At 46.6% G+C, this 9,911-nt stretch overlaps 1 protein-coding gene across 1 annotated transcript in view; it reads left to right on the top strand.

The window, feature by feature from the left end:
• Positions 1–9,911, top strand: part of NDUFB2 (NADH:ubiquinone oxidoreductase subunit B2) — a 1,166,996-nt gene that overhangs the window by 1,670 nt on the left and 1,155,415 nt on the right. The window lies entirely within an intron of this gene.

Below are 9,911 nucleotides of genomic sequence, written 5' to 3'. Positions count from 1 at the left end.
GCTAAGCCTTTAAGGTATTCTTAGGTGGCCATTCCAGCTCCTTCATTGCTAGTCACCTCAAGATGACAAATGTTTATTCACACCTACCACAAGCCAGACACCACACCAGGCATGGGGGATCTATGGCCTTATCCCCCAAGAAGCACACAAGAAGCAGAGGAAACAGCTCAAAGTGCTAGAACATTCTGGAACACAGTCAAGGGATGGTTTATTCTGCATTGGGGCAGGATGGAATGAAGTGAACGGGAAGATTAAGTAGTGTTCACATTGAGCTGGAAAAGAGTTTGTGAAGGTCTTATGGCCTCTTCCTATCCCCCTTGATCTGCTTGGGGAGGAAGTGGTGGGGGCATGGGGTTGGCAGGCAGTGCCCTCGGGCCTGTAGGGGCTCCACACTCTCCTCCGCACACACTTGAGGCTCCAGCACCAAACTGCAGTGGATCCCGGGCCTCTCTGGCCTCCTGATGTTCCCAGATGAATGAGATGTGGGTAGCCTGCCTGGGAGCCCAGTGTGTGCATTTGGGTCCTGGCCCATTTTCAGAAAATAGCTCGGAGAGAGAAACCGGGTCCTGCTGTGCTCTGCGCAGTCCTAGTACTGGTTTTATAGTCTTCAGACAAAACCTCCAACTTGGGTTTGTTACATTTTCGGCATGCTTTCCAGATACTTTGTAAAATACAGGTGGTTTGTGGTTTTATATTGTGCTGTCACTGGGAAGCCAGTTGGGGATCTGAGTATACAATAAAGTACTTAAGGGAATTCAGCTGGTGGTGGTGGGCCTGTAGGGGTGGCTGTGAGGGGTTGAGGGTTGAGGAAGTGGTCAGCTGCTGCCGCTTCTCGGGTGGGAGTCCCACACTCCCACCTGTTCTCAGTTACGTATAAGCCTGTGTTTCTCACCAGTATCCACCCCTCAAAGACAGCGAGGTTCAAAGCCTCAGTACTGTTTGCTTTACGTATGGCAGCTCCCTTAATTCTCGCAGAAATACTGGAGGCAGGTCATGCTGCCAAAGGTGAGTAAACTACCTTGCCAGGGTCCTGAGAACCACGTGACCGAGGGCTTCAGAGCCCTGCTTTCCTCCAGCCCTGTGGGTTCAGGGAAGCAATGTGAGAGGACACAGAATGGGTAACCTGTGCCTTTTGGGTTTTATTTTATTTTATTATTTGTTTGTTTTTCCGAGAAAGAGTCTCACTCTATCGCCCAGGCTGGAGTGCAGTGGTGCAATCTCGGCTCACTGCAACCTCTGCCTCCTGGGTTAAGCGATTCTCCTGCCTCAGCCTCCCGAGTAGCTGGGACTACAGGTGAGTGCCACCATGCCTAGCTAATTTTTGTATTTTTAGTAGAGACAGGGTTTGACCATGTTGGCCAGGCTGGTCTTGAACTCCTGACAGGTGGTCTGCCTGCCTCGGCCTCCCAAGGTGCTGGGATTACAGATGTGAGCCACTGCATCTGACCTGGGTTTTATTTTTTATTAAATGATCCAAAACCCGCTGCCTGAAGCTTTTAAAACCTAGTGGCAAATAAGGTCTTTTAACTTTAGATTTGCCCTGGGACCATGCAACAATTCTAAATCAGTTTGGGAGAGCATGTGCCCTGATCCAGGGTCATCAACGTTTTAAGATTTTTTTCAATCTGTTTTCTACCAATGAAGGAAGTACAAGATAAAAACAAAACCCAACTTCAGAAATGTCGAAAATCCTTCCAAAGGTTACAGACCAGCCAGGCCGCCCCTGTCCCCTTTGTGGGCTGAACCAGGCTCAGTTTGCAGAGCCTTGGCACTCTGTGCTGTGCTCTCAGCAGCTAGAGGCGGCAGCACTGAGGGCAGACATGCCACTTTTTTCTGATCCCCAGGGTTCATGGCTTCTTCAGCCAGGAGGGTCTATAGGACCACATATCTCCAAGTCTCACTCCTCATCCCCTGGGGCAGATTTTTCCTTTTTGAGGTGACTGGCCTTGGAGCTCAGAGCTGGGGAAGGTGCTCCCTAGGCAGGGTTGAGCCCTAATCCCAGTAGGCAGGGGGCTTGTAGAAGCCAGAGCACACACACAGCCACCCACAGATGCACTTCGTGATGGAGGATACCCAGAAGAGACTTTTTATTTCATTAAATTAAGTAATTAATTTATTATTATTATTATTATTTGAGACAGAGTCTCACTCTGTCACCCAGGCTAGAGTGCAGTGGCGTGATCTTGGCTCACTGCAACCTCTGCCTCCCAGGTTCCAGCAATTCTCCTGCCTCAGCCTCCCGAGTAACTGGGACTACAGGTGTGCATCACCACACCCAGCTAATTTTTTGTATTTTTAGTAGAGACAGGGGTTTCACCATGTTGGTTAGGCTGGTCTCAAACTCCCAACCTCTTAATCTGCCCACCTTGGCCTCCCAAAGTGTTGGAATAACAGGCGTGAGCCACCGCGCCCAGCCTATTAGTTATTTTTTTTTGGAAAGGGAGTCTTGCTCTGTTGCCCGGGCTGGAGTGCAGTGGTACGATCTCAGCTCACTGCAACCTCCGCCTCTCGAGTTCAAGTGATTCTCCTTCCTCAGCCTCCCGAGTAGCTGGGATTCCAGGCACGTGCCACCATGCCTGACTAATTTTTATATTTTTAGTAGAGATAGGATTTTGCCATGTTGGCCAGGCCGGTCTTAAACTCCTGACTTCAGGTGATCTTCCTGCCTCGGCCTCCCAAAGTGCTGGGATCATAGGCATGAGCCACTGCGCCCGGCCCTAGGAAAGACTTTTTAAGAAGCTTGACTGGGTGGTAGCATTTGGTGCTGTCCTAGAGGATTAACTAGTGTTGTATGCATCTTCCTCATAGCCCTGCCAGGTCAGAATGATCAGCCCAGCTCATCGGCTACAGGACTTGCCCCATAGTACACAGTTGGGAGGTGGCAAAGCCAGGATTTGTTGGGGGGTGGCAAAGCCAGGATTTGAACCCAGACCCATCCCCACAGCGCCCTCGGGCAGCTGCATGTGTGGCAGGCGAGCTGCCTGCTGCGCTGGCCAGCTCTGGGGAGGAAGGGTAGGAAGTGTTTGTGTGTGCCAGTGGCTGAGAAGGGGCCACCCTGGGAAAGGAAATCTACATGCCCACGGGCGATTCTTTTTCTGGTTGTCTTTATCTTCATTACACGACATTCATGTGAATTACCCATGGAGAGTGCGTGATGTGAAGAATGACTTCTGTCCTTCTCTTCCTTTAAGGTCCAGCTCCAGCCTCCCTGGAATGCCTCCCTGGCAGCAACAGCACTCGTGACCACTCCCTTTGCCCAACGTCTCTGCCTCTTAAGACTGAGGCTCTTACATGACCCTGTGTCTGTGTGGCTTGTCATCTTGTGACTCTTCTCTTTATGTCATCTGACCACTCCTGTCATCTGTTGATACGCCTCTCCACAGTGGCCCCAAGATGGCAGGGACTCCATTGTTGGTCTCTTTGTAGTACACATAGCAGATGCTCAAAAATTGCTGTGTATGATAATCAGATCACCTGGAGTGTCATCTGTGAACTATTTGCCATGGTGGGAGGTAGCGATGGCTGGCTATTGTCCAGAGCCTCATCTTTTTGGCTTTGGTGGCATGGCATGATTTCAGAAGCACAGCCAATACGAACTCCTTGCTTATGTTAAATGAGCTCATTCATATTCCCTAAGCGTGCACATGCTGGACGGGTTGAGGGTGGGGTGGCCCAAAAGTCCAGGGGTGCTGAGGGAAAGCTGCCTTCATCTCCCGAGTGTCCTTCACATCACACGCTAAGCCCAGTGACGAGGAGACGGCTGAGAGGAAGCCAGGCCCGGGAATGTCGTCATCAGTAACTGGGGTTGGCATTTGAAGGGTCCTGTGATCGCTGGGAAAGTCCTGTCCATATCATATCACTGTGTTGTTCTGTGAGAGGTGACCTGGTTTTCAGAAATGCCCACTCTCTGCTGAGTGCTTGCACCAGGAGCGGGTGGAGAGGTACCTGCCTCTTTCTTCTTGGTCTGTGGCCAGCTCCAAACTGTAAGTATGGGATTCAAAGTGGGAGCAACAAGAAAGCCCCTTGCCACGCCCATCAGAGATTCCCCACTCTCTGCCAAGGCAGCCTGGAGTGGACGCACTCTACACAGCTCCCAAGGCCTGCCTGGATCTGGGTCTAGTTCTACCAGCAAGCAGTTGTGTAACTCCGGCTGCCATATGAAACCTCTCTGACCTTAGGCTTTCCATCTGTCTATAAAGTTGGAATAATAGTTGCCCTGCTGACTTCACAGGGCTTTGAGAATTGTAAATGTTAGTATTTCAGGAGCTAGAAATGATCTACCCCATCTCACTATCCATGAGGCCCAGGGCAGTTAAGTAACACATCCTAAGTCACATCACTCCGGCCGTGTGGCTCTCCTGTTCTGGTTTATATTCATTATTGCACGTGTCCTGTTTTGTTGAATTGTTTACTAGTCCATCATTCATGCAGAGGTGTGAGCTCCTAGAGAGCAGGGATCCAGTCTCACACTCCTCCGTAGCCCTAGCACCTGGTACATACAGAAGGTGCTCCATAAATGTGTGTTGAATTGAACCGATCTTGCCTCCTAGTTCAAATGCTCTTTTCTTTACGCCATGCTGTCTGTGATCCTAGAAACCCATATTTCCAATTCAGCTGCCCACAAAGTAGGAAACTTGCAGATGGTTTTGAGAAAAAGATAAATGAGATGCCAGCCACTTAGGATATCTATTAGGGTCCTGTGGTTTTGAGGACAGACCCTTTTCAGCGGATAAATATACAACTAAGACGAAATTGGAATAGCAATACCTGGAAGAAGAGTAGCAATAAATTGGAATAACAATAACAACATTAATTAAGAGCTTGTTATGGACTAGGTGTTGTGCAAAGCATTGTGCTAGCTTCTCTACTAATGCCCAAATTTCAGAGGCTGGCCCTTCACATCTGCGGGTTCTGCATCCATGGGTTCAACCAACCATGGATTGAAACTATTTGAAAAACAAACAATAAAAGAATACAATATAGCAATTATTTGCAGTGGCTCGCGCCTGTAATCCTAGCACTTTGGGAGGCCAAGACAGCTGGATCACTTGAGGTCAGGAGTTTGAGACCAGCCTGGACAACATGGCGAAACCCTGTCTCTACTAAAAATACGAAAATTAGCTGGGCATGGTGGCACATGCCTGTAACCCCAGTTCCTTGGGAGGCTGAGGCAGGAGAGTTGCTTGAACCCGGGAGGTGGAGGCTGCAGTGAACCAAGATCGCGCCACTGCACGCCACAGAGTGAGACTCTGTCTAAAAAACAAAAACAAAACCTACAATTATTTGCATAGCATTTACATTGTATTAGGTATTATAAGTAATTCAGAGATTACTTGAAGTGTATGAGAGGACATGCATAGGTCATATGCCATTTTATATAAGAGAACTGAGAATCCGTGAATTTTGGTATCTATGGGGGGTCCTGGAGCCAATCCCTCATGGATACAGAGGGATAACTGTATTTCTTGCTCATACCACAGACTAATGTGGGTCAATGATAGGAACCACTTGGCTCCAACTAGGAGCCATTCACACAAGATGTGCATTAAGGGGTGTGATAGATATGACTGCCCTGCACTAATATTTGTCACTTTTCTTTGTCTCCAGGCAGGTGGAAGGACTGTATTTCCTGGCCTCTTGAAGTTAAGTGTCCATGTGACTTGCTTTTACCAAGGAAAAGTGACACATGCCATTTTTAGGTGGAAGCATTTAAGAACCAATGTCTGCTTCATATTTTCCCTCCCCATTGTAGTGATTGATTTGGAGGTTCCATAATACGGAAGCATCCTGGGATGCTAAGCCAATATGTGGGGAACAGGTTTCCTGGAGAGTTGCTTGGATTGGTTTTTTGGTTTGTTTTGAGGTGGAATCTCGCTTTGTTACCCAGGCTGGAGTGAAGTAGTGCGAGCTCAGCTCACTGCAACCTCTGCCTCCTGGTTCAAGCGATTCTCCTGCCTCAGCTTCTTCCCAAGTAGGTGGGATTACAGGCAGCTGCCACCATGTCCGGCTAATTTTTGTATTTTTAGTAGCAACGGGATGTCACCATGTTGGTCGGGCTGGTTTTGAACTCTTGACCTCCAGTGATCTGCCCAACTTGACCTCTCAGAGTGCTGGGATTACAGGCATGAGCCACCGCTCCTGACTGACTTGGACTGTTTAAGTGAGAAATAAAGGCTCTGAGATTTTGAGTTTGTTGCTGTGGTATATCTTAACCTATGTTAGACAAGAGCCAGATCTAGAGGTGGCACACAAAACTTCTGCCTACATTTATTGGCCAGACTGGTCATGGAAGGCTGAGAAATAGAGGCTAGCTGTATGCTGTGTGGAGTGAAATTCTTGATTTTGTGAGTGTATGTCTTTCATCAATTTTGAAAAAGTCTCCACCTTTATCTCTTTAAACATTTTTTTCTGCTATACTTGTCTGTTTCTTCTCTCCTTCCAAGATTCCAATTAGGGCTGTTATATACGTGTGTGTATGCATATGTGTGTGTGTGTGTGTGTATATATATATATATATACTTTTTTTTTCCTTCTTTTTTTTTTTTTAGAGACAGGATATCACTCTGTCACCCAGGCTGGAGTACAGTTGTGTAATCATAGCTCACTGCAACCTTGACCTCCCAGGCTCAAGTGATTTTCCTGCCTCAGCCTCCCAAGTATCTGGGACTAGAGGCATGTACCACCATGCCCTGCTCATTTTTAATTTACTGTAGAACACACTCTCCTTACATTGTCCAGGCTGGTCTTGAACTCCTGGGCTCAAGCAATTTTTCTGCCTCGGCCTCCCAAAGTTCTGGGATTATAGGTGTGAGCCACCATGCCTAGCCAGTTTGAATATTTTCTACTGACAAATCTTTGAGTTAAGTGGTACTTTCTTCTGCTGTGTCTAGTTTGCTGTAGATTTTTCAAAGTACATTTTAGATAACGTACTTTTCAATTCTTCAATTTCCTCTTGGTTCTTTTACAGTTTCCATTTCTCTGCTCAAATTATCTATCCTTTTATTAACCAAATATATTTTTTCTTTTTCTTTAACATATTCATAATAGTTATTTTATTTTATTTTATTTTTAATGCTCCTGCAGAGATATAATGGTTATTTTAAAGTCTTTGCCTGCTGATATCTGTGGGTCTGTTTCTACTGATTATTTCTTCTACTGCTTATATTGATTATTTATTTTCCTGCTTCTTCCTATGTCTTATAATACTTATTTTTTGAGGTATAGTTACATACATGGAAATGCATAGATCTTATGTACACTTTAATGAGTTTTGACAATTGCATACACTCATAAAGTCCACATTCTTATCAATTTTCAGAACATTTCCATCATTCCAGAAAGCTTGCTCATGTTCCTTCCAAGTCAGTCCCCACTCCTTAAGGCAACCACTGTTACAATATCTTTCACTATAGATTAGTTTTGACTGGACTCTCACAATACGTGCTCTTGAGTGTTTCTTTGTTCAGTCAGTATAATATTTTTGACATTCATGCATATTATTGCATAGATTAGTAGTGCATTCTACTTTTTTAGTTGTATTCCACTGTATGGATATATTATTTCTTTAATCTTTTCTCCTTTGATGTCACTTGGGTTGTTTCCAATTTTTAGCTATCATGAATGATATGGTTTGGCTCTATGTCCCCACCTGAATTTCATCTTGTAGCTCCCATAATTCCCACATGTTGTGGGAGGGACCCGGTGGGAGATGCCTGAATCATGGGGGTGGGTCTTTCCTGTGCTGTTCTCATGATGGTGAATGGGTCTCACAAGATCCAGTGGTTTTAAAAATGGGAGTTTCCCTGCACAAGCTCTCTCTTTGCCTGCTGCCATCCATGTAAGACATGACTTGCTCCTCCTTGCCGGCTGCCTTGATTGTGAGGCCTCCTGAGCCACGTGGAACTGTGAGTCCAATAAACCTCTTTCTTTTGCAAATTGCCCAGTCTCAGGTATGTGTATTTATCAGCAGTGTGAAAATGGACTAATTCAGTAAATTGGTACTGGTAGAGTGGGGTGTTACTGAAAAGATACCCAAAAATGTGGAAGTGACTTTGGAACTGGGTAACAGGCAGAGATTGGAACAGTTTGGAGGCTCAGAAGAAGACAGGAAAATGCGGAAAAGTCTGGAACTTCCTAGAGACTTGTTGAATGGCTTTGACCAAAATGCTGATAGTGATATGGACAATAAAATCCAGGCTGAGGTGGTCTCAGATGGAGATGAGGAACTTGTTGGGAACTGGAGCAAAGGTGACTCTTGTTATATTTTCGCAAAGAGACCAGTGGCATTTTGCCCTACCCTAGCGATTTGTGGAACTTTGAATTTGAGAGAGATGATTTAGGGTATCTGGCAGAAGAAATTTCTAAGGAGCAAAGCATTCAAGACATTACTTGGATGCTGTTAAAGGCATTCCATTTTACAAGGGAAGCAAAGCATAAAAGTTTGGAAAATTTGCAGCCTGACAATGTGATAGAAAAGAAAAACCCATATTCTGGGGAGAAATTCAAGTTGACTGCAGAAATTTGCATAAGTAAGAAGGAGCAGAATGTTGATCATCAAGACAATGGGGAAAATGTCTCCAGGGCATGTCAGAGGTCTTCAGGCAGCCCCTCCCATCACAGACCCAGGGCCTAGGAGAAAATGATTTCATGAGCCCAGGGTTCCTGTGCTGTGTGCAGCCTAGGGACTTGGTGGCCTACATCCCAGCTGCTCTAGCTGTGGCTGAGAGGGGTCAATGTAGAGCTTGGGTCGTGGCTTCAGAGGGTGCAACCCCAAAGCCTTGGCAGCTTCCACGTGGTGTTAGCCTGAGAGTGCACAGAAGTCAAGAATAGGGGTTTGGGAACCTCCTCCTAGATTTCGGAAGATGTATGGAAACGCCTGGATGCCCAGGCAGAAGTTTGCTGCTGTGGGGGAAGGCGGCGCTCATGGAGAACTTCTGTTAGGGCAGTGTGGAAGAGAAATGTGGGGTCAGAACCTCCACACAGAGTCCCTACTGGGGCACCACCTAGTGGAGCTTTGCGAAGAGGGCCACTGTCTTCCAGACCCCAGAATGGTAGATCCACCGACAGCGTGCACTGCTCGCCTGGAAAACCCACAGACAATCAATGCCAGCCTGTGAAAGCAGCCAGGAGGGAGGCCACACCCTGCAAAGCCACAGGGGCAGAGCTGCCCAAGACCATGGGAACCCACCTCTTGCATAAGCATGACCTGGAGTCAAAGGAGATCATTTTGGAGCTTTAAGATTTGCCCTACTGGATTTTGGACTTGGCTGGGGCCTGTAGCCCCTTTGTTTTGGCCAATTTCTCCCATTTTGAATGGCTGTATTTACCTGATGCCTGTTACCCCATTGTATCTAGGAAGTAACTAGCTTGGTTTTGATTTTACAGGCTCATAGACGGAAGGGATTTGCATTGTCTTGGATGAGACTTTGGAATGTGGACTTTTGAATTAATGCTGAAATGAGTTGAGACTTTGGGAGGACAGTTGGGAAGGCATGATTGGTTTTGAAATGTGAAGATATGAGATTTGGGAGGGGCCAGGAGTGGAATGATATGGTTTGGCTCTGTATCCCCACCCAAATCTCATCTTTTAGCTCCCATAATTCCCACGTGTTGTGAGAGGGACCTGGTGGGAGATGATTGAATCACGGGGGCATGTCTTTCCCGTGCTATTCTCATGATAGTAAATGGGTCTCATGATGTCTGATGGTTTTAAAAACGGGAGTTTCTCTGCACAAGCTGTCTCTGCCTGCTGCTGTCCATGTAAGATGTGACTTGCTCCTCCTTGCCTTCTGCCATGATTGTGAGGCCTCCCCAGCCATGTGGAACTGTGAGTCTCACAAACCTCTTTCTTTTGTAAATTGCCCAGTCTCAGGTATGTGTTTATCAGCAGCATGAAAACGGACTAATAAAGT

Source organism: Macaca thibetana, chromosome 3 (genome assembly GCF_024542745.1).
Source record: "Macaca thibetana thibetana isolate TM-01 chromosome 3, ASM2454274v1, whole genome shotgun sequence".
NCBI classification, from domain to species: domain Eukaryota; kingdom Metazoa; phylum Chordata; class Mammalia; order Primates; family Cercopithecidae; genus Macaca; species Macaca thibetana.
This window is presented reverse-complemented; position numbering and strand designations above follow the sequence as displayed.